This window comes from Sciurus carolinensis, chromosome 2 (genome assembly GCF_902686445.1).
Source record: "Sciurus carolinensis chromosome 2, mSciCar1.2, whole genome shotgun sequence".
Classification (NCBI taxonomy): Eukaryota; Metazoa; Chordata; class Mammalia; order Rodentia; family Sciuridae; genus Sciurus; species Sciurus carolinensis.
In genome coordinates this window covers 89,147,923-89,169,521 of record NC_062214.1, presented here as the reverse complement: position 1 = coordinate 89,169,521, position 21,599 = coordinate 89,147,923, and the positions used below count along the sequence as shown (strand labels likewise).

Below are 21,599 nucleotides of genomic sequence, written 5' to 3'. Positions count from 1 at the left end.
TTTTATTTTCCTGGTCTAGTGATACGTAGTTTTACACTTTCTTTGGGATGCTGAACAGCTGTAGCAAGTCAAAACTCACAGTCAGCCACGTGTTTATAAGGGTAAACAACAATGTATTATGTTACTAATCTATCATGCTTGGTAGTTAGAGGTATTAAATGCATTTCTGACTTAATGTTATTTTCAACCTATGATAGGTTTGTTAGAACATAACCCCATTGTAAGTCATGAAGTTTCTATATATGTGTGTGTCTTAGTTCATTTGTGCTGCTATAGCAAAATACTATGGATGGGTAATTTATAAATAATAGGAATTTATTTTTCACAGATCACAAGGTTGAAAAATCCAACATCAAGGTACTGGAAGGTTTGCTTCTAGTGTGGGCTGTTCTCTCTGTTTCTGAGATGGCACCTTGTGCATTCTCTGAAGGGGATGAATGCTGCGTCCTCACGTGGAAGGGGGTGGAAGGAAGAAAAGGGGCAAGCCCTTCCTGAAGCCTCTTTTATAGGGCATTTATCTACCATGAAGATTGCCCTCATAATTTAATCACTTCCCAAAATAATACCACAATTGGGGATTAAGTTTCAGCATGAATTTTGGAGGAGACACACAATCAGAAAATAGCAATATGTTTATAAACACACACAAGCACGCGTGCGCGCGCGCGCGCACGCACACACACACAAATAAACACACTAAGGTATACGCCAGTTAGTAAAATATTTGGTTCACTGTGATAGCAACAGCTCTAAAATACTTTTGAAAAAATTTAATCTAAAATGTGTAGGAACCTTTGCAAAAAAAAAAAAGGATAAAATTTTATTCAAAAGCGGAAAACAAATCTTGACTAATAGACATATATGTTCATGAAAGGAAAAACTTTTTATCAAAAATAAATCCCTTCACTAATTAATCTATGATTGCAATGTAATCCAAATAAAACCCAATAGATATTTTTGTAATTTGTCAATATTTTTTCTAAAGCTTACTAGAAAACAGATATGTGATATAAGCTAAGAAAAAATGTTTAAGATAGAAAAGAATTATGAGAAGCACTGGTACATAGGTAGAAAAAAAATTAATGGAACAAAGAAGTTCAAGAATAGATCCATTACTATAGAGTTTTAGGATAGGATTTAAGATATAAGAATGATATTGCAAAACAGTGGGAAATAATGAATTGTTTGATAAATGATGTGGGGAAAACTGAACATTCATATAACTAAACTGATGCTAAAAATAAAACTTTACATGAAAAATTCCATTAAAAAAGCTAAAATACAAATAATAAGCTGGAGAAAATATTTTTAACATATAGGATTGGAAAGTATTTAATATCCTTAATTCTATAAAGAGCTTTTATTAGACAAATGATGAATATCCTGGTAGACAAATGGACAAAAATTCGAGCAGGCAATTCACAAAAAAAGAAATAAAATTGTCTAGTAAACATTTTTAAAATTCTCAATTTCACTTTAATATATAAAAAAATTATATTAAAAGTTAGAAACAATTTATCAGCAAAGATAAAAATAATGAAAAATACTATATTTTTAAGAACATAGAGAATCAGGGACTCTAATAAGCCATTATTAGGAATAAAAATTGGTACAACCAATGGGAAAGCATTTCTTCTAAAAATGTATTTGAAAGAAATAAATACTTGAAAGGATATTCACTATAGCATGTTTATAGTATTTTGGGGGGGAGTGGGGGGATGGGTGGGTACCAGGGATTGAACTCAGGGGCATTCAACCACTGAGCCACATCCCCAGCCCTGTTTTGTATTTTATTTAGAGGCAGGGTCTCACTGAGTTGCTTAAAGTCTCACTAAGTTGCTGAGGCTGGCTTTGAACTCTTGATCCCACTGCCTCGGCCTCCTGAGCCACTGGGATTACAAGCATGCCCCACTGTGCCCAGTAGCATGTTTATAGTATTGAAACACTATCAAGATCTAAATGTTTATCAAAAGCAGACTGGTTAAATAACATAAACATAAATATAATGAAGCTTTAGGTCTTGGGGTGTAGTTCAGTCGTGGAGCATTTGTCTAGCAAACTCAAGGCCAAGGTTTGATCCTCAAAACCACAAAAAAATTAAAAATGGTTAAGGCCTCATCTCTAGGCTGGCTCCCCCTGGTGGTGGGAGGGCTGGAGTGGACTCTAGATATGGCTATAGTTAGGGGTTTCTTCACTCAGGGTGTCTTGCCTGCTTCATCTCACAGCAGTCCCTGGCTTCCCTCTGCAAGGACCATAATACTGTGGAATATTATAATGTGGTTATGGGTCTTTTCCTGAATCATGAACTAAGCTGGCATCACATTCTACAGACCTCTTGAAATTTGGGGAGAAGTTTTGATTGTCACAATGATTCAGCATTTAGAGAATATAGGCCAGGGGGATTAGGTTTCTGATAATGTGTAGGAAAAATACATTATAGACTTCTCCTACACTTCACAAAAGTTATGTATTAATGCAAATTTTAAAAATTTTTATTTAATAATTTGAACCCAGACTGAAACTTCATTTTATATAAATATGAACTATTTTAAATGTAGTTTTAATATAAACTAAATTTCTTATATGGGGTTAATGGGTAAATTGAGAAAAAATAGTACTTGTTACATTTGGAATTTTACCAAGAGTTGTTCACTATTTCAGAATAGTGTCTTCAACCACGAACATTTGTGGTATTTGAGTCACTGATTCAGACTTGCATATTGCAGTTCACACTGCATAATGTAATTCACGCTGCATATTTTAACATCTCTGAAATCAGGATATATCCTACAATCAATGACATCTTAGATTCTATGAAATACGGTATTGAATATCAGTCTGCATCTGAAGCTGTTGTTGCATTCATTTCTTGCCTGGGTTCTTAACCACCTTTCAACTGGTCTTCTACTCCCTCCCTTAGTCCCCTAAAATCTATTCTCAACAGAGCAGTCAGAATTTTCCTTTTAAAATGTAGGTCAGATCATGTCACTCCTGTGCTCAAATGTTCTCATGTTTCACCATTCTGCTCAGAGTACAAGTTTTACAAAGGCCTGTGAGGCCCTTGAAGATCTAGTTCTTCTACTTCCTCTGATCCATTTCCTACTTCTGCTTTTACTTGTATCACTTTCTCCAGTCCACTTCTCTGGTCCACCTAGAGACCATACACTTGCTAGGTAATTGCTTTGGAATCTTTGCACTGGTTGTTCCACTCTCCTGGATACTTTTCCCTTAGACAATCTGCATGATCCATTTCCTCACAACCTTCAAATCTTCGCTCAAGTGTACCTTCTAGTGAGGCCTACCTTGACCACTCTACTTTAATTGCAATCTGCTACCCACCTCTCAATTGCCCTTACCCTACTCAATTTTAAACATTTTTTTTTTTCATAAAACTTATCACTTTCTGCCAGGTGCAGTGGCACATGCCTGTAATCTCAGCTGTTTGAGAGGCTGAGGCAGGAGGATCATGGGTTCAAAGCCAGCCTCTGCCACTTAGCAAGGCCCTAAGCAACTTAGTGGGATCCTGTCTCTAAATAAAATATAGAAAAGGGCTGGGGATGTTGCTCAGTGGTTAAGCACCCCTGGGTTCAATCCCTGGTACCCCTCCCTCTAAAAAAATTAAACCCGTAAATAACCTCAAATATGTTAAATATCCTAGTTTACAAAGAGTTTTACAAAGAGTAAATTTGTAAAACCTTTGTAAAGATTTACAAAGAGTAAATTTCTCTTACAACTTCCCCAAATCAATTGAAGTATAAATTTCAATCCCTGGTATCAAACAAACAAAAACAAAACAAAACAAAAAAGCAAAACAACAAAAAAAAACTTACCACTTTCTAATGTAATATGTAATTAATTTACTTACGTATTATGTTGATTGCTTGTCGTCTATCTCCCACTACCTTACTAGAACGTTTGCTCTGTGAGGCAGGGATTTCTGTGTTTTTAATAAACAATGCCTAACACAAGTAGCTACTCCATACATACTGTTGAATAAATGGTGATTCTGTATTAGGGTGCAAGTATCCAATTACCTCATTACGTCTTCTATTACGGTTGTGCTCAAGCATTTACATATCAAAATATATATATTATTTTATCATGAATTGTTATCTTATTTCTCCTTTATATTATATTTAAAGCATTATACAGATTTAAAAATTGCCTATTCAACACTCAAAAGCCTCTTTAAAGTGGTGGATGACATCTTTCTTCAGTTGTGGTATTTTCCTCTGTAACTGTACATATTCAACAGCTAAAATGGATTATATAATACTATACACACTCCTGCAAACACACATACATATGTTGTAAAGCAAAATACTTAAATAAATACTAGTAAACTCAGCTCCTAAATTTAAAAGAATTTTGTGTGCTGGAAGTTTATCATAAGTTCTGTTGATTTTATAAGTCAGCATGGTAAAGGCTATGCTATGAAAGGTTGGTTACAATATCAGAATTTGGATGTCAGGCTTGAGAATTGCTGGTTTAGGTCATTTCAGAAGCCATCCCTGGAGCTGTGGATAGGGGTAATCCTACCCAAACCACTTGACTGCTTCTTGGATGGAAGGGTTGGGGTGAACTTTGGGGACACAACCACAATATTAGCCACCAGGACAAAACAAACTCCACTTTCCAAGTTTACTTTATTTCCATTTTGTTTGTGTGACTTGACTATTTTGCAGCAAGTTTCATTCCTTTTGTAACAAGCAAAACCATATTAATAAAAATGTATATTTTTATTAGAAAAACACTCCCACAAAATATAGAAAACAAATAAGCAAAAGAATAAAAACTAACACTGCTAACATTTTATTTTTATAAACTTTTATTTTCAGACTTGTGTGGATATACATAGATTTTTAATGATGACTTGAATAATAGGTGTCATGTGGTTGGACATGTCTTTTGTCAAGATTATTCTGCTGACTACACCTTCCAGTTGGACTGAATGGGGAGGATATTGAGAGTAAGGCTAGGCTGTAAGCTAATGGTGGAGGAAGGAGGATTTCGATTGAAACAGTGGTTGTGGGAATGGAAAGGGACATAACTTAGAGATACAGGTGACTTAGTGATTATGTGAGAGTGGCAATGGTGATTTTAATTAATTTATTTATAAGAAGAAGTCTATTTTCCCAGGCTGAGTGGGAACCCCTGGGCTCAAGTGATCTTATCTCAACCTCTCAATAGCTGGGACTATAGGTACTGTGCACAGCAGTGATGGTGATTTTGGACATCTACATATTCTGACTTTGTATTCAAGAATGTCAGAGATGGACACAATACCTTTATTTTATTTTTATGTGGTGCTAAGGATCAAACCTAGGCAAGCACTGTACCACTAAGCCACAACCCCAGTTCCCAAGAATGTCAGAGTTGGAACTAGGCTTGGTGGTAGCTCCAGCCAAGCAGGAGACTGAGGCAGGAAGATCACTTGAACCTAGGAGCTGGAGATCAGCCTGTGCAACACAGTAAGATCCCATCTCAAAAGAACAAATAGGGCCAAGTGTAGTGGCACATACCCCTGATCCCAGTGAGTCAGGAGGATCTCAAGTTTGAGGCTAGCCTTAGCAATTTAGCAAGACCCTGTCTCAAAATACTTAGGGGATTAAGTGTCCCTAGCTTCAACCCCTGGTAAACCCTCATCCCCTCAAATCGGGAGGACCTTTTGTACTCTTTCTTTTCCTTACTCTTGTTCTCTTTCTAAAAAACAGAAATGCACTTGCTTAAAATATGAATTTCAATGAGTTTTGAGATATACACAGTATACACCTGTGAAACAATCACTATATCAAGATAATGAATGTATTGCAATCCCAGAAAATGTCTTCTTGCCTTTTAGTCCCTTTACCTTTCTTTGGTTCTGTCCCCAGACAACTACTGATCTGTTTTCTGTCACTATAGGTCAGTTGCATTCTGTAGACCTTATTTAAGTCTGTAGGTTTTTAGAATCATACAACATGTACTCCTTTCCTCTGGCTTTTGTCACTCAGCATGATTATCTTGAAGTTCATCTACTTTCTTGTTTATCAGCAATTCTTTCCTTTTTATTGCTGAGTAGTATTCTATAGTGTGGCTATACTAAAATTTGCATATCCATTCACCTGTTGATGGATATTTGGGCTACTGCCAGTTCTTTACTATTACAAATAAGCCTTCTAGGAACATTTGCATACAGGTTTTTGTGTGAATATATAGGACTTTCATTTCTTCTGGGTAAATACCCAGGAGTGGATTGACTGAGTTGTATAGTAATCATTTCTCTAATCCAAACTTTGGATCCACATTTGGAAGTGTCAACTTTATCTGCTCCTTGCTTGCCCTGACCAATTTAGTATAACGGCTTCATTTATTGATTGATCGATTGTACTGGAGATTGAAACCAGAGGCACTTTACCACTAAGTCACATCCCCAGCCCATTTTATTTTTTTATTTTTAGTGGCATCTCACTAAATTGTTTAGGGGCTTACTGGCTTTGAATTTGTGATCTTCCTGCCTCAGCCTCCCAAGCCCCTGGGATTACAGGCATGAGCCACCACGCCCAGATTTTATTTTTAAATTACTGAGAGGTCTAGTATTTTTCAAATAAGTGATTGAGAAAGAAAAATGCTACTTTGTTTGCTATTTTTCCTTCTTCTTTGGGGAAGGGGCTGGCAGTATCTACAAACCTAAGGAAAGACTGTAATGGTGGAATTCCTGAGACTAGTCGGGGTATAATTTGGGGGCCCAGTGTGGGTGAGGCAAATCATCCGGGTTTGGACTAGAAAGTCAGCCAGTCGACAGGAATTCTGGGAGGCTGTCTGGAAGGAGGCAAATAGTCCCAGAGAGACAGGGATCCTGGGAAGACCGAGGCTCTCAGTCCTGTATCATCATCTGCCTCTTTAATACTGATCTTTTGTTTCCTGCTTTTATCCATTTTTTAAGAAATTAGATGCAGACTCCTTTTAGTTGTTTTTTTTCCCCCCTGTGGTAAAATGTATATAAAACAGAAATTACCATCATAACTATTTTAAGTATATGATTCAGTGGCATTAAGTACATTCACATGTTGAAAACTGTCATCATTGTCCATTTCCAGAAATTTTCATCATTCCAAACATAAACCCTGTGCCCTTTAACCAATAACTCCCCCTACCCCACTCCTCACTCCCTGGAAACCACCATTTTACTTTCTGTCTCTATGAATGTACCTAGTCTAGGTGTCTTAGATGAGTGAAATCATAAGAGAGAACCATTTGTTCTTTTGTATCATTTCACTCTGTATTGATGTGCTCCTTGAATCCTTGCTTTCAATTCTCCTGGGTATATATCTAGGAGTGGAATTGCTGAATCATACGATTATAACATGTTTTTTTGATACTGGGGATTGAATCCAGGGCCTCATGCATGTAAGACAAGTGCTCAAGCACTGAGCTACAACCCCAACTCTTTTGTAAAAAAATTTTTCTGTGGACCTGGGGATTGAACCCAGTGGTGCTCTACCACTAAGCTACATCATTGAGCTACATTCCCAGTCCTATTTATATTTAATTCTGAGACAGGGTCTTGCTAAGTTTCCCAGGCTCAACTTGAACTTGTGACCTTCCTGTTTCAACCTCCCGCTCCGGTGTAGCTAATATTACAGGTGTGCACCACAGCGGCTGGCAACGTTTAATTTTTAAGGAATCATCAAATTGTTTTACACAATGGCTGCACCATTGTACATTCTCCTAGCAATGCTGAAGTTCCAATTTCTTCACATTCTCGCCAATATTTATATTGTTGGAAAGAATTTGTTTTATAATTATAATAGCCATCTGAAAGGGTTTGTGTTTTGACTTTCATTTCTTAATGATGAATGATGTGAAGCATCTTTTCACATGCTTACTGGCCATTTGTAGATCTTTGGAGAAATGACTAGTCAAGTCCTTTGCCTGTTTTTGAATTGGGCTGTTGTTTCTTTTTGAGTTGTAAGAGTTCTTTATGTAGTTTGATATTATTCCTTTATCAGATGGGATTTTAAATATTTTTTTCCATTCTATGGATTTATACTCTTGATTGTATCCTTCCTTTTAAATTTTGGGAAGATGACTATGCCATGTGATTCAGGATCTCCGAGTACCAAAACTAAAAGGCTAAAGCATATGTGAAGAATAAATTCATATAATAAAAGTTAGATGTTATTCTGATTCTGATTTTATGGTATAGAAAAATAATCTATGACTAAGCTACACAGTATTGGGGCATAAACAAAAAGTTGTCTATAAAGTATTTTAAAATGTATATAAAAAGCATATACTTTAAACAATAAATATATTTATATAAAAATGTTATCATTGCTTTCCCTAAGCATAACTGGTACTCTATTGTCTATAATCAGATGAAGTTTGAGAGTTTTCTTGATCTTGTATATAATTTGTCACCTCACTATATCCTCAATAGGAAAGATAAAGAGCACAGAAGATAAAATTTACCACTTCATAAGATCTGTTTACTTCTCTCTCTCAAAAAGTTTTTATTGTGGAATAGAACTTGTATAGTTACAAAAAGGTACATGAAATTGGTACATAGAGATTAATAGATAAACACTGTAAATAACACTATAAAATTCCTTTGGGCTCAGAAATAGTACACTGAAGTCTGTTTACTTAACAAATAGAAACCACATATGGAAATATTTTGCATCAGCCAGTAGAGCCTTGGGTTCTACTTTATGGAATACTAAAGGGTGGGATGTCTGTCCCTAGGCATTCTGAGGTCTGTGGAGTGTGCTCAGCAATTTCAAAAATGAGCTAGGATGGAGGTGACGTTCATGTCATTCTGACCCTTTCCCACAATTGACCTTGGCCTAGCCTCTGGCTATTCCTTACTATGGACTCATGCTTCTCTACCTTGGCACTATTGACATTTTGGGCTAGGAAATTTCTTTCATCATGGGGGGCTGTCCTATGCATTTTAGGCTGTCTAACAATGCCCCTAGTCTCTACCTACTAGATGCCAGGAGCACCCCACCACCCAGTAGCACTAAAAATGTCTCCAGACACTGCCAAATGTTTCTGGGGGTAAAAATGATCCCTGCTGAAAATGAATGAATTGGTTGAATATTTACTATGTCCCAAGATTCAGGCTAAGAGCTATACATATATTATTTCAGTTCTTCATCCTTGTTCCCATTTTGCAGATAAGCAACTGAAGTTCAGCAGGATTAGGTAAATTATTAAAGTTGAAACAACAAGTGAGGGAGTGGAGGTTCAAAAACAGCCCTAGCAGTTCCCACTTGGTTTTTATCAACCATGTATTGTTGCCTTGTGGATGCAGAACGTGGGATGTAGTCCAGGTCATTTTCCCCACATATTCTAAGACATTTTAAAATCTATATTTTTAGACTTTATAGTCTATATTGCTTTTGGTTTTCTTATTGACTGTTAGGACATGCCTGAAACTAAAGTCAGCATTTTTGCTTTTTCTGCCCCCCCTTTTTTTATCCTCACTTCCCTTTTTCTATTGATCATTCTTCCAAATAAAGATTAAATCTCAGATCTGACTTTTTTGCATGTCCACAGGAAGAATCTCATATTTCTGTATTTTGTTTCTTGAATGAATTTTGATTTTAATGATTAGTAATGAAACCCTAGCAAAAACTCTAATATGAATGTTTATGAATCTTAAGAAGTTTAAAGTTCATTTGAGTGAGAAAGTCCTTTAAAATAATCAAAGTTTAGGAAGAAAAAACATTGACAGGGACTTTCCACATATATTTTTATTTACCAAGTACATATGTCTCAGACTATGTGTCAGACACTATTCTAAAGCACTATACAAAGATTTACTTATTTAATACCTCGTATGAGAAATCAAACTAAACTACAATGCTATAATAATTGAAGCACTGTGATGCTGGCATAGGAGAACTCTAGACCAATGTCAGGGTATCAGGTAAGGTCCTGTGAAAACAGATACCAGATGAATTAGAAGTGCAGAGATTCTTTTGGGGAAAATGCCTGTAAAGAACAAAGGAGAAAGGGAGGGCCTTCCAAACACCATGCAGGTCCAATATCTATGCAAGGAGAGAAAGAAGGAGAATTTGGGTAGGAAAAGCTTTTTAGATTGTCATGTGATTCTGAGAAAATCTCATGTAGACCAATGGAAACTTCCAGAAAAGACAGCCTATTAGAAGATCCCCTCTTGGGACCAAGCAAATCCAGCTCTGTAGCCCCACTGTGTTCTGTCCCTGGGAGGGATTCAGAGGGAGTGTGGCTTCAGTGTGAAGACTGAAGTGGATCTTGGAGGTATGGCAGCTGGAGGCCAAAAACATTTTTCACAACAGGGTCTCTTTCAAAGCGACAACTGAGCAGTGTGCTTTTGTGACTGCCAGAGTTTGGTTTTTTCTTTTCCTTTTCTTTTTTTTGTTATCCTCACTTGCCTTTTTCTATTGAGTTTTCTTTCAAGTAGAGATTAAATCTCAGATCTCTGACTTTTTTGCATCTCCATAGGCAGAATCTCATACTTCTGTACATCATGTTCGATTTTCACTATTTTGGTTTTTTGAATGAATTTCATTTTTAATGATTAGTAATGAAACCCTAGTCAAAACTCTAATATGAAAGATTCAAGAGCAGCTTCATTTATATATGTGAATGCACTGAAAATAATTTAGGCATTTCAAATCAGCAGGGGAAAGTAGAATATTTAAATAAATGATGGTGAAGTAATTGGCTAACCATTGAGAAAGAATTTAGATCCCTATTTCACATCATCCTCAATATAAAACAAATCCAGATGGAGAAAAAAATTATAAAAATATTTGAAGAAAAATTTTGGAGTAATCTTGGCATGGAAAAACTTTATGCAAAATACAATCTCCAGAAGCCATAAAAGAAGTGACAGAGAGATTTGATGAAATGAATGTTTAAAATTTCTGTATGGAAAAAGGCATCATAAATAAAATTAAGTCAGGTGATAACTGAGCATAGTGGTATATACCTCTAGTCCCAGGCTAAGGCAGGAGGATCACTTGAACCAGGAGTTCAAGGCCAGCTTAGGCAACATAGTGAGACCCAGTCTCAATAATTAACAAACAAAAAGCAGACCAAAAAAAATAAATAAAAGTTAGGTGATAGTAGATTTGGAGAATATACATATTGCTAGAATTCAGTGTAGGTGACTGGTGAGTAGTACAGCTCAATGATGGCAATTAGGTTTGAACTGGTTCTCTAGGGGGAAGGAGATGCCACATCTGTAGATACCACATCCCATTGATAGTTGGAAGAAGGAGAGATGAAGTGGAAACCCCTGTCTCTCTAACCTAGATTCCTTAATTTAGGCTTGCCTGTTATTAGCCAGTATCGCGTTCCCTCTGGCCGCAGAGAGAGACACCACAAATGTCTGAAGCTTTGGAAGTTTATTATGCACAGTCCCTCTCCTACACTTCTCTTACTCCCAGCTTCCGCGCACTCCCAGCTTCTCTTCTCTCAGCTTCTTCTTACTCCCAGCTTCCGCGCACTTCCAGCTTCTCTTCTCTCAGCTTCTTCTTACTCCCAGCTTCCGCGCACTCCCAGCTTCCAGCTCAGCTTCAGCCTTCGCCCCCCTACTCTCCCACCCACCAGGCTTATATACACTTCAACCAATCAGGGGAGAGTACACGAGGTAAACGCGGACAGCTGCAAGCATAGGATAGGTACAGGAGGGGGGCATGCTCTAGTCACATCGTTAACTAGCCAATCATTGGAATTCGCTGGTTGTTTACTGTATAGCTGGCCGCTTTTGGCTCAGCGTCAGGCGCCATCTTGACCATGCCCAAGGCTGGGGGTCCCGGAAACCCCGACATATCCCCCTTCTTTACTATTAAACTAAGGCTCGGGACCGTGTCTGTCTTAGGTTGAGTGGTCAGCATATGTCCTTACCCGTCATCAGAGTCTGCAGAGCATGCTGCAGCTCTTGTCTTAGGTTGGTACACAGCCACCTCCTTCATTACCCGTCTTTGACTACCTGTCCAGCATCAAGAGCCATACTAATGGGGGGCTGTCGGCCTTTAGGGCGGTCATGGCCTGATGAAAGATAATTTGATCTCTCTATTGGCTAGCTCGTAGATGCATGCCAAAACGAATGAAGAGAAGGAGGCCAAGGCAGAGGAGTACCACCATAGCTCCTAAGCCTGCCCGCTGTTTGACAAATCTATAAACAGAAGAAAAACCATATAGCCATATTAAATACAGAAACAATATACATCCCAGTAGAGTTACAATACGGGCAACACAAACAGCTCTCAGGGAATAAACGCATCCCAGTCCCAAAAGTTCTTGCAAGGTATCCACTTGTTCTTATAATGAGTCCACTCTCTGATAGAGTCTCTATGGTCTGCAAGGCTGCAGCTGCATTCTCGGCCAAATGATCGTTGTTATAGTTGTGTCAATGCTGCTACTGCAAGGACTGTGATGACAATGATCACGGCTGTTGCAATGTCAAAGCCTCTCCTGCTTCTCGACAACAGCACTGGCAATTCTACATCTGCAACAGAAACTAGGACTGGTAGGAAGATAGAAATGTGCAAATTGCACGGGTGGCAAAAGAACCATTCCAGCATTGTGAGAGATAGCACACGGCTAGCGAACAGTTAAGAGGTGTTATTAGAAATGTTAGTTGGTAGAAACATAAAAGGGAGGAAATACACAAGCTGACGTAGGAGGAAAAGCAATATTACAGCTAGGGTCAGCAGAACGAGTTGCTCTACTCTGGGTCTGATTTGTAGTATGATTCCAACAGCAAAGTGCAGAAATTCCTTCTGTTAAAGCAAAGAAAGGCTAGAGATATCCTTGTCACCAAAAACAGCACGACCTGAAAAATCATCAGTAGAATTGACAGGCTTTTAGAGGAATTGGTGAAAACAAGAAAAGGAAGGATAAAAAATGTGTTAGTTAGAAGTGAAAAATATGGCCAGGCTAACAATGGCCCATAGGTTCCGGGTTTGCCTTTCCGTCTAAGTTTTTGTTATTGGAGGAAGGCTCAGACTCGCCATTGCGAGGAGGAGCAGCATCACTTGCATGCTGTAAAACTCTGATTAGCCTTTCTGGAATCCAGACTGGAGTCTGTTGATCCTGTGGGAAAATACAAACAGATCCTCGGACCCAACGAAGGACTGGATCCGGTCCTTTCCAACAACCTGTCAGGATATCTTTCCATTTTGCCCATACTTGAGTATTATGGGGATTATAATGTCGATCAGCTGCAGAATAGCTGTCCCTATCCAGAGTTAAGAAATTTAAAATGAAAAGAACTAAATTAAGTTTATCTTTAGGAGACTTGTAGGAGGCTCCTATTCCCCCTTTTTGTTTATTTAGACAATTTTTTAAAGTAAGATGTGCTCTTTCCACAATGCCCTGTCCCTGAGGATTATAGGGGATGCCAGTGACTGGATGTTAAATGTTTGTAAAAACAACCGGAAGCTTTTGGAAGTATAAGCAGGACCATTATCTGTTTTAATAACTTTAGGTATGCCCCAGCCAGCAAATGCTTGTAGGCAGTGTTGAATGACATCTTTTACCTTTTCTCCAGAATGAGCGGAAGCCATAATGACCCCTGAAGCAGTGTCTACTGACACATGTACATACTTAACAGTACCAAATTCAGAAATATGGGTTACATCCATCTGCCAAATATGACCAGGCAGCAGTCCCCTGGGGTTAACTCCAAAGGATTGTACTGGGATTAAAGGAGCACAATGTTGACAATTTTTTACTATTTGTCGAGCCATACATTTAGATATAGGAAATTTTCTGCTCAAAGTAGTGGAATTTACATGAAATTTTTCATGAAAGAGTTTTGCTTGTTCCTCTATGGAAAAAACAAAAATTGATTTGGTGGCCATATCTACCAAGTCATTAGCATTGGCCAAAGGTCCTGGTAAATTAGAATGAGCTCTAATATGTCCTACATAGAATAGATGTTTACGCTGTAGGATAAGGTTTTGTAGCGTAGTAAAATAAGAAGCTACCGTGGACATGGAAGAAATATGGGGTACCGTTTCAAGAACCTGTAAAGCATTAACGATATATAAGCTATCGGATAGAAGGTTGAATGGCTGATTATCTGCTAATTTAAAGGCTACTATTACAGCTGCAAGTTCAGTAACCTGTGGGGAGTTGGGTGGAACTATTATGGTGTGAAGTTGTTTACTGATAAGTACTGCACCTACTCCATTTTTGGAGCCATCAGTAAAAATGGTTACACAGTCTTTAAGAGGCTGGACACTAGTCACTTTTGGAAAAACTATGGGAGTATTTTTACAGAATTGAATCCAGGGATGTTGGGGATAATGGTTATCGAACTGAGCTGAAGTGGAACAATATAATACTGACCAATCATCATCATTATTAATTAGCCATTTAATTTGCTGAGTGGAATAAGGAGTTATAATAGACGGATGGATTCCAAAAACAGTAATGCAAGATTCTATACCCTTGAATATTACCTGAGCAATAGCTTGGGGATATGATTGCAATGTTTTAGCCGGAGAGCTAGGGAGATTTATACTTTGCAGAGGTCCTCCTTGCCAAACTATGCCAAAAGGGGTATGCTTCTCTGAGATTATGATTAAACTTAATGGTTGAGTAGGATCACAACGATCAACGTAACACTGCTGAAGTCTATTCTCTACTAGTTGTAAGGATATCCGTGCTTCAGGAGTAAGTTTCCTAGGGGAATTCAAGTCAGGATTACCTTTTAATATATCGAATAAAGGTTTTAATTCCCCTGTGGATAATTTTAAATAGGATCTGATCCAGTTAATGTCACCTAAGAGTTTCTGAACATCGTTCAAGGTATTCAATTGATCTGTCCTGATGGTCAACCTTGTTGGTCTGACTGTAGTAGCAGTGAGCCTTGTACCCAGATATTCTTGGATCTCCTCTAATTGTAATTTTTCAGGGGCTATCGTTAGTCCTCTCTTTTCTAATGCTTGAGTTATAAATTGTAATGCTTCTAACAAAACTTCTTTTTCTGGATGGCAAATAAGTATGTCATCCATATAATGATAAATCAACAATCTCTTAAACTTTTGTCTAGTAGTTGTTAACGCTTTATCTACGTATATTTGACATATAGTAGGACTGTTAGCCATACCTTGAGGCAACATGGTCCATTCGAATCTCTGGTCAGGCTGAGTGTGATTAAGAGAGGGCAAAGTAAAAGCAAATCTCCAACAATCATTTTTGTGTAAGGGTATAGAGAAAAAGCAATCTTTTAAATCCAGAATAATAGTAGGCCAATTTTTTGGTAGTGCAGTGACAAGAGGGAGTCCACATTGGATGGGTCCCATAGGGTACATTTGTTCGTTTATGGCTCTTAAATCATGTAATAACCTCCATTTTCCTGATTTTTTCTTTAAGAATATTGGAGTATTCCAAGGAGAAGTAGAATGTTGTAAGTGACCTGCTTGTACCTGCTCTTATACTAACTTATGAGCTGCCTCTAGCTTCTCTTTTGTTAGGGGCCACTGTGGAATCCAGCGAGGCTTATCATCTTTCCATATTATAGGGATTGATGGTTTATCAGTGGCCCCTAGGAAAAACCCAATCCATGAGAATCATTTTTTGGTGGAAGTAAAGGCAGTGGTTGGGTAGATCCTTGACTATGTCTTCCTAATCCTTTTTTATCATCATAGTTCATATTTTGTAACATATTTCTTACAGGAGTCCCTTGGTAAGTCTGATCAGTGGTGAGTTTCATATCCATTTGCTGCAGGACGTCTCGTCCCCATAGGCTAATAGGAACATTACAGACATATGGCTGAAATATTCCTGTGTGTCCCTCTGTATCTTTCCACGATAATGAGGAAGCACTTTGATTGGGGCTCTCTGCTACTCCTAAGCCTCTCAAGCTCTGAGCTGCTGTGATCAATGGCCAGTGCTTTGGCCAGACCATTGCGCTAATAATACTTTTGTCTGCTCCCGTATCTAATAAACCTGTAAATTCCATATTTCCCACTTTTAATTTTAGGAGGGGCCTCTGTCCCATATCCATAGTAAGGTTTATTAAAGTGGTTCCTGTTGATCCAAAACCTTCTTGTCTTTTATTTGTATTTTTACTGGGCCACAAAGAATGTCGACTGGGCAATATAAGCATTTGTGCAATGCGATCCCCTGGAGAGATGACCGTAATTCCTCTTGGTGAAGAGACCAAGGCTTTTATTTGTCCAGTGAAATCAGGATCAATAACCCCTGGGTGTACTATAAGTCCTTTTAGTGTTGAGGAACCTCTACCTAGTAATAGTCCTACACTGTTCTGTGGGATTTTTTCATGCCAATCAGTATCAATCATCTGCACCCCTATATCTGGGGTTAGTATGAGTCTGGAGGCGGCACAGATGTCCAATCCGGCACTTCCTGAGGTGGCTCTGCGCTCCCCTTCTCTGTGGGAGGATACCACCGTCGGGGAACTTGTTGAATTACCCCGTATATTTGTTGCGGGCCCCGGGGAGGGCCCTGTCTCCCGTTTTTTTTGAAGTTTAGGATTCAACCCTAGGAAATTATCCTCCCTATCTCTAATAGGCTGACAGGCACTATTCCAATGACTTCCTCTTCTGCATCTTGGACATAGCCCAGGTCCGGTTCCCAGGTTATTCTTTGTATAGATGTTCCCACCCCGGGCAAAGGGTGGCCTTTTGTTTGGACAAGTGGCTTTTAGATGTCCCTTCTGTCCGCACACAAAACATGATCCTAAAGACTCTTTATTAGTTCTTGAAGGGAACCTCCCCTGGGCTTGTGCAAGTGCGGCAGACAACAAGGTGGTTTGTCTGTCTATGGCTGCTACAAAAGCACTGCTCTGCGCCGAAGTATCATTTACATCTCTACACACTTTTAAGTAGGCAGACAAGTCTTTGTTTCTCCATGGTCTTATGGCCTCCCTACACCACCTGTTAGCTTGTTTGTAAGCCAACTGTTTTACTAGGGGCATGGCTTGCTCTGCATCTCCGAAGATGCGTGATGCTGTTTGAATTAGCCTATCGACAAAATCCGCATAGGGCTCACTATTCCCTTGAGTTACCTTTGACAACTGGCCCTGCAAATCTCCTGCTCCTTGTAATGTTTTCCAGGCCTTGGTTGCAGCCACGGCAATTTGCGCATAGACTGCTGGGTGATAATTAAGCTGTGCCTGAAGGGTTTCATAAGGTCCTACGCCCATAAGCATGTCCCTATCGACTTGGGGATTCCCCGCTGCTGCATTTCGGCGGGTGGTATCCGTAGATATTTCTTGCCATGATGTTTTCCACATAAGGTACTGTCCCCCAGACTGAGCAGCCCTAGCAAGATTAGTCCAGTCCTGGGGCACTAAGTTTAATGATGTCAAGGTATCTACTAAGGCTATAGTAAAAGCTGACTGAGGACCATATGTGTTAACTGCTTCTTTTAACTGTTTCACTATTTTAAAGTCTAAGGGTTGGTGGAATCTTTGATTTTGAGCATCCTCAAAAACAGGATACGCTACAGATCCAAGATGACTCCATTCTGAGCGTAATCCAAAACCGGACGCTTCATGAGGGGGTTCCCTATTTATGGGAGGTGCACTAGGCAACACGGGCACCAGAGGGGGCTTTTTATCTAGTCTTAATCTTTGTACTCTTTTTTCCAGTTCCTCTCCTGATAATTCCCCCTCCAATAGTTCCTCATCTGAATTAGTTCCTTTTTCTGAATTTTGAGAAAGATATGAACGTTCCTCTTTTATTTCTTCCAAAACCTGTCTTCCTTCAGCTAAAGGCTCGGTGAGTGAAGGTTTTTTGTTTTTATCTTGCAGACAGGATTTAATAAGAGACCAAAGAGCCATAGTGCCTACTGGCAAAGGGTTTTGCCTATCCGCTATACGAAGGTCCTTCCCCAGCTGTTCCCACTGTAGGGTATTCAAAAGGCCCTCATCCAAAAACCAAGGGGAAATCCTTTCCACAGTATCAAGAAATACTTTAGCTGTTTTTTCCTTTAATGGCGTTCCATGGTTTTTTAATAGCTCCCTGAGGGGTTGCTGCATTCTGAATTTAGACGTTTCAGACCCCATTGTTACTAATTTAAATAGCTTTAATTATGGCAGTTACAAAATCAAACAGTGGCCTAGCTGCCAGGAGCAACGAGATTACTGAAAGGAAAACTATCAAGTGTGCATTAGAATTTTTATAGCGGCTTTTCACGTACTACCTACACCCTAATTGGACCGCTTCAAATGTGTTTCTACTTTCACTTTAATTGGACCGCGTTCCACGCGTCAGGACCACTGATGGCGTATCCTGATACCCTTTAACTTTTTTATAACCGGTTTAACTTGTATATATAAAAAAGATTTTTTAGGTATCTTACCTTGTTTTCTTTATAAGGCCTTCATCTTCCCGGGTTTCGGCACCAGTTATCACGTTCCCTCTGGCCGCAGAGAGAGACACCACAAATGTCTGAAGCTTTGGAAGTTTATTATGCACAGTCCCTCTCCTACACTTCTCTTACTCCCAGCTTCCACGCACTCCCAGCTTCCAGCTCAGCTCAGCTTCAGCCTTCGCCCCCCTACTCTCCCCCCCCCCCACCAGGCTTATATACACTTCAACCAATCAGGGGAGAGCACACGAGGTAAACGCGGACAGCTGCAAGCATAGGATAGGTACACGAGGGGGGCATGCTCTAATCACATCGTTAACTAGCCAATCATTGGAATTCGCTGGTTGTTTACTGTATAGCTGGCCGCTTTTGGCTCAGCGTCAGGCGCCATCTTGACCATGCCCAAGGCTGGGGGTCCCGGAAACCCCGACAAGCCAGAACTGTCCCACATGGCTGCTCCTTGCAGAATAGCTGAAAAAATGAAAATTTGGCTTTTCCAGCCTTTCTAGTGGAAATGGGCAAGGAAGAAATGATTTGGAAATAGGTTTTAATTTGGTAAATCCTCAGCATCTGCCATATCCACAGGAAAGAGAATGGCAATGTTTGCACAAACTATGATATACCCTTGCTAAGGAAAACTATGCAACAAAATAGTTAAGTTTGTATGGACTAATATGGAAAGATTTCCAAGATGAAGAACAGAACATATAATCTGATATTACTTATATATGCATATGTATATATGTATATATGTATGTATGCATGCACATATATAAATAATATATATAATATAATATATATTATACATAGTAGTTACCTCTGGGGTTGGGAGAAGAATTGAATTAGTTAATGATCTAAGTTTTTATACTTCTGTATATTTAAATTGTTTACATTAAGAATGGGGTCCCATTTATTTTCCAGTACTGGTACTCTACCACTGAACTACATCCCCAGCCCTTTTTAGATTTTATTTTGGGACAGAGTCTCCAGAAGTTGTTCAGACTGGTCTTGAACTTAGAATCCTACTGTCTTGACTTCCTAAAGTGCTGGGATTATAGGCATATGCCACCATATTCAGCCTGTATTTCTTGACAGATTAGATAAGAAACATCAAGTAATTACTATTCTTTAAAAACAAACAAACAAACAAATAAAAAAAAAAAACCCAGAAAGTAAAACCCCACATCTTTTCTTTGTCCATGGAATCTACAAGTTTTCCCCCAACACAATCTTTTATTTATTCCCATGGCTGCACCCCAATTCTATTAACCTGTGTCCTGTTGATTTCAAGTAGACTTCTGATAGTTACTCCTCCAGTCTTTCTTTATCCCAGTCCTGAAGTTCAGTTAGCTTACTTTCCCTAAGACCCAGGTTTATTTCATTCATCCCTCTGCCCACAAATCTTTTATTCCTGCAGCATTCAGAAGGATACTAACAGTATTCCATAGAAAAACAATTCTGTGGTCTGGTGAATCTGGGGAATGCTGTGTTAAACACTGTTAAAAAAAAACAACAACAGAATTTCTTCAGAGGGGAGTATCTATAGACTTTAAAATGCCAAAGTGCTAAGGGAATCTCTAATGGGGGAGACTATATAGTTGTTCTCAATTTCACTTGAGCCTGCAACCCTTCTTTTGAGGAACACTTTGTCCTTCTCAGAACACATACTGAGAAACAATGACCTAAGAGGAAAAAGTTCGTGATGATTCTGGCATTCATGGCCTTGCTCAACATGTTTACAATCTATTTCCACTTCCCAAAATGATTTTCCTTCCTTGCTCCCTCCTTCAGGGGTTAGTACTAGTTCCTCTTCTTCCAGGGAGTCCTTCCTAAATATGTTTCTCTGAGCTGGTACTTACTCCTGGAACATCTAGTTACTGGTAGTCTGCCTTTTGTGGGTCCATCTTGTCTATCCAAGCTGAGTTAAGCACTGGGATTATCTGAGAAATAATCAATAGAGGCGAACTGGTGTTCTACAAATATTTGACTGCTTAAGGAATATCATACGTCTCTCCCAGCTTGAATGCTCACCTCCTGGACAGTATTTAGAACCCTAGATGAACCTCCTGTCACTTCATACTGGCACAGATTCCTAGGCTTCTGGCCCCCTTCTTCCATCTTCAAAGCCAGCAAGTGGGTTTAGATCTTGTCACACCACATCATTCTGACCTCTTTTGCTTCGGTTTTCCACTTTTAAAGGACACTGGGCCTACTCAGGTAATCAAGAGTAGTATCCTTGTTTAAGGTCAATTGATTAGCAACTAATTTTATGTGTAAGCTTAATTCCATTTTGTCATGTAACCTAACATTCAGTTTCCAGGAACAGGAAAGAGAACATGCATGAAGGAGCCATTATTCTATCTACTACAAGCACTCTTGTTCAAAAGTCTAAATCGAGAATTGCATATAGATGGCAGGGGGTATGCTAATAAATGGGAAAGACATTTGAGAATTACAAAATTCCCATCAAATACAAGGAGGCTCTGCAGCTTGATCACTTGAGTCTCAGAACTGACATTTCCGCTACAATGGAAGTTCTGCAAAGCCATTCATTGCTCTCTGAGTTAGATGAAGTAATTATGTAAACGGGTTTAGTTTAGAGGCCAATAAACAGGACTCAAAAAGTTCTTGATGAATCTTGATGAGGAGGGTGGGCGAAGTTCTCTGAATGACATCTGGAGATAGTTGGAGAGATTTCCGGAGAGGAGTGGGTGAGAAGCGCCTGCCCTTGACTGAAGCTGGGGGAAGAAAATCCCAGTAAAATAAATCGTTGTGTTGAAGCTTCTGAATTTAAGGCTTGAGAGGGGGCTCAGGCTTAAAAATGTGGTTAATCATCAGACCTCCTGGCAGCGGATCCTGAATAGAATGGGTAAATTAGTGAGTTTTTTTTATAGGCAAAGATTGTATTTTACCTAATTCAAGGCCCAGAGCAGGTGCTTCATTCCTTGTTGAATATATAAATGAATCAAAGAAGTAGCTAGAAAAGGAAAGGTATAGGTTCCACCGAGATTTGAACTCGGATCGCTGGATTCAGAGTCCAGAGTGCTAACCATTACACCATGGAACCGCCACGCGTGTGTAGCCGCCTTCAGCTGCCTAATCCTTAGAGAACCCCGCCCCCATCCACAAACCCACGACTGAGAGGCTCACGCACTCTCAGCACCCCGCTTCCCAGCACGGTGGTCCAAGGAATGAGCGAGGGGCCACTAGGACTGTGAGCAGCTGTGAATCCTAAGACTCAGTTTCTTACGTGAGCTTCCTTTAAGAATAAG

At 39.2% G+C, this 21,599-nt stretch overlaps 1 non-coding gene across 1 annotated transcript; it reads right to left on the bottom strand.

Annotated features, from left to right (window-relative positions):
- Positions 1 to 21,322: 21,322 nt before the first annotated feature.
- On the bottom strand, positions 21,323 to 21,394 carry Trnaq-cug (transfer RNA glutamine (anticodon CUG)). Its single transcript has one exon. It is a non-coding gene; the product is annotated as a tRNA-Gln (tRNA).
- Positions 21,395 to 21,599: the final 205 nt, after the last annotated feature.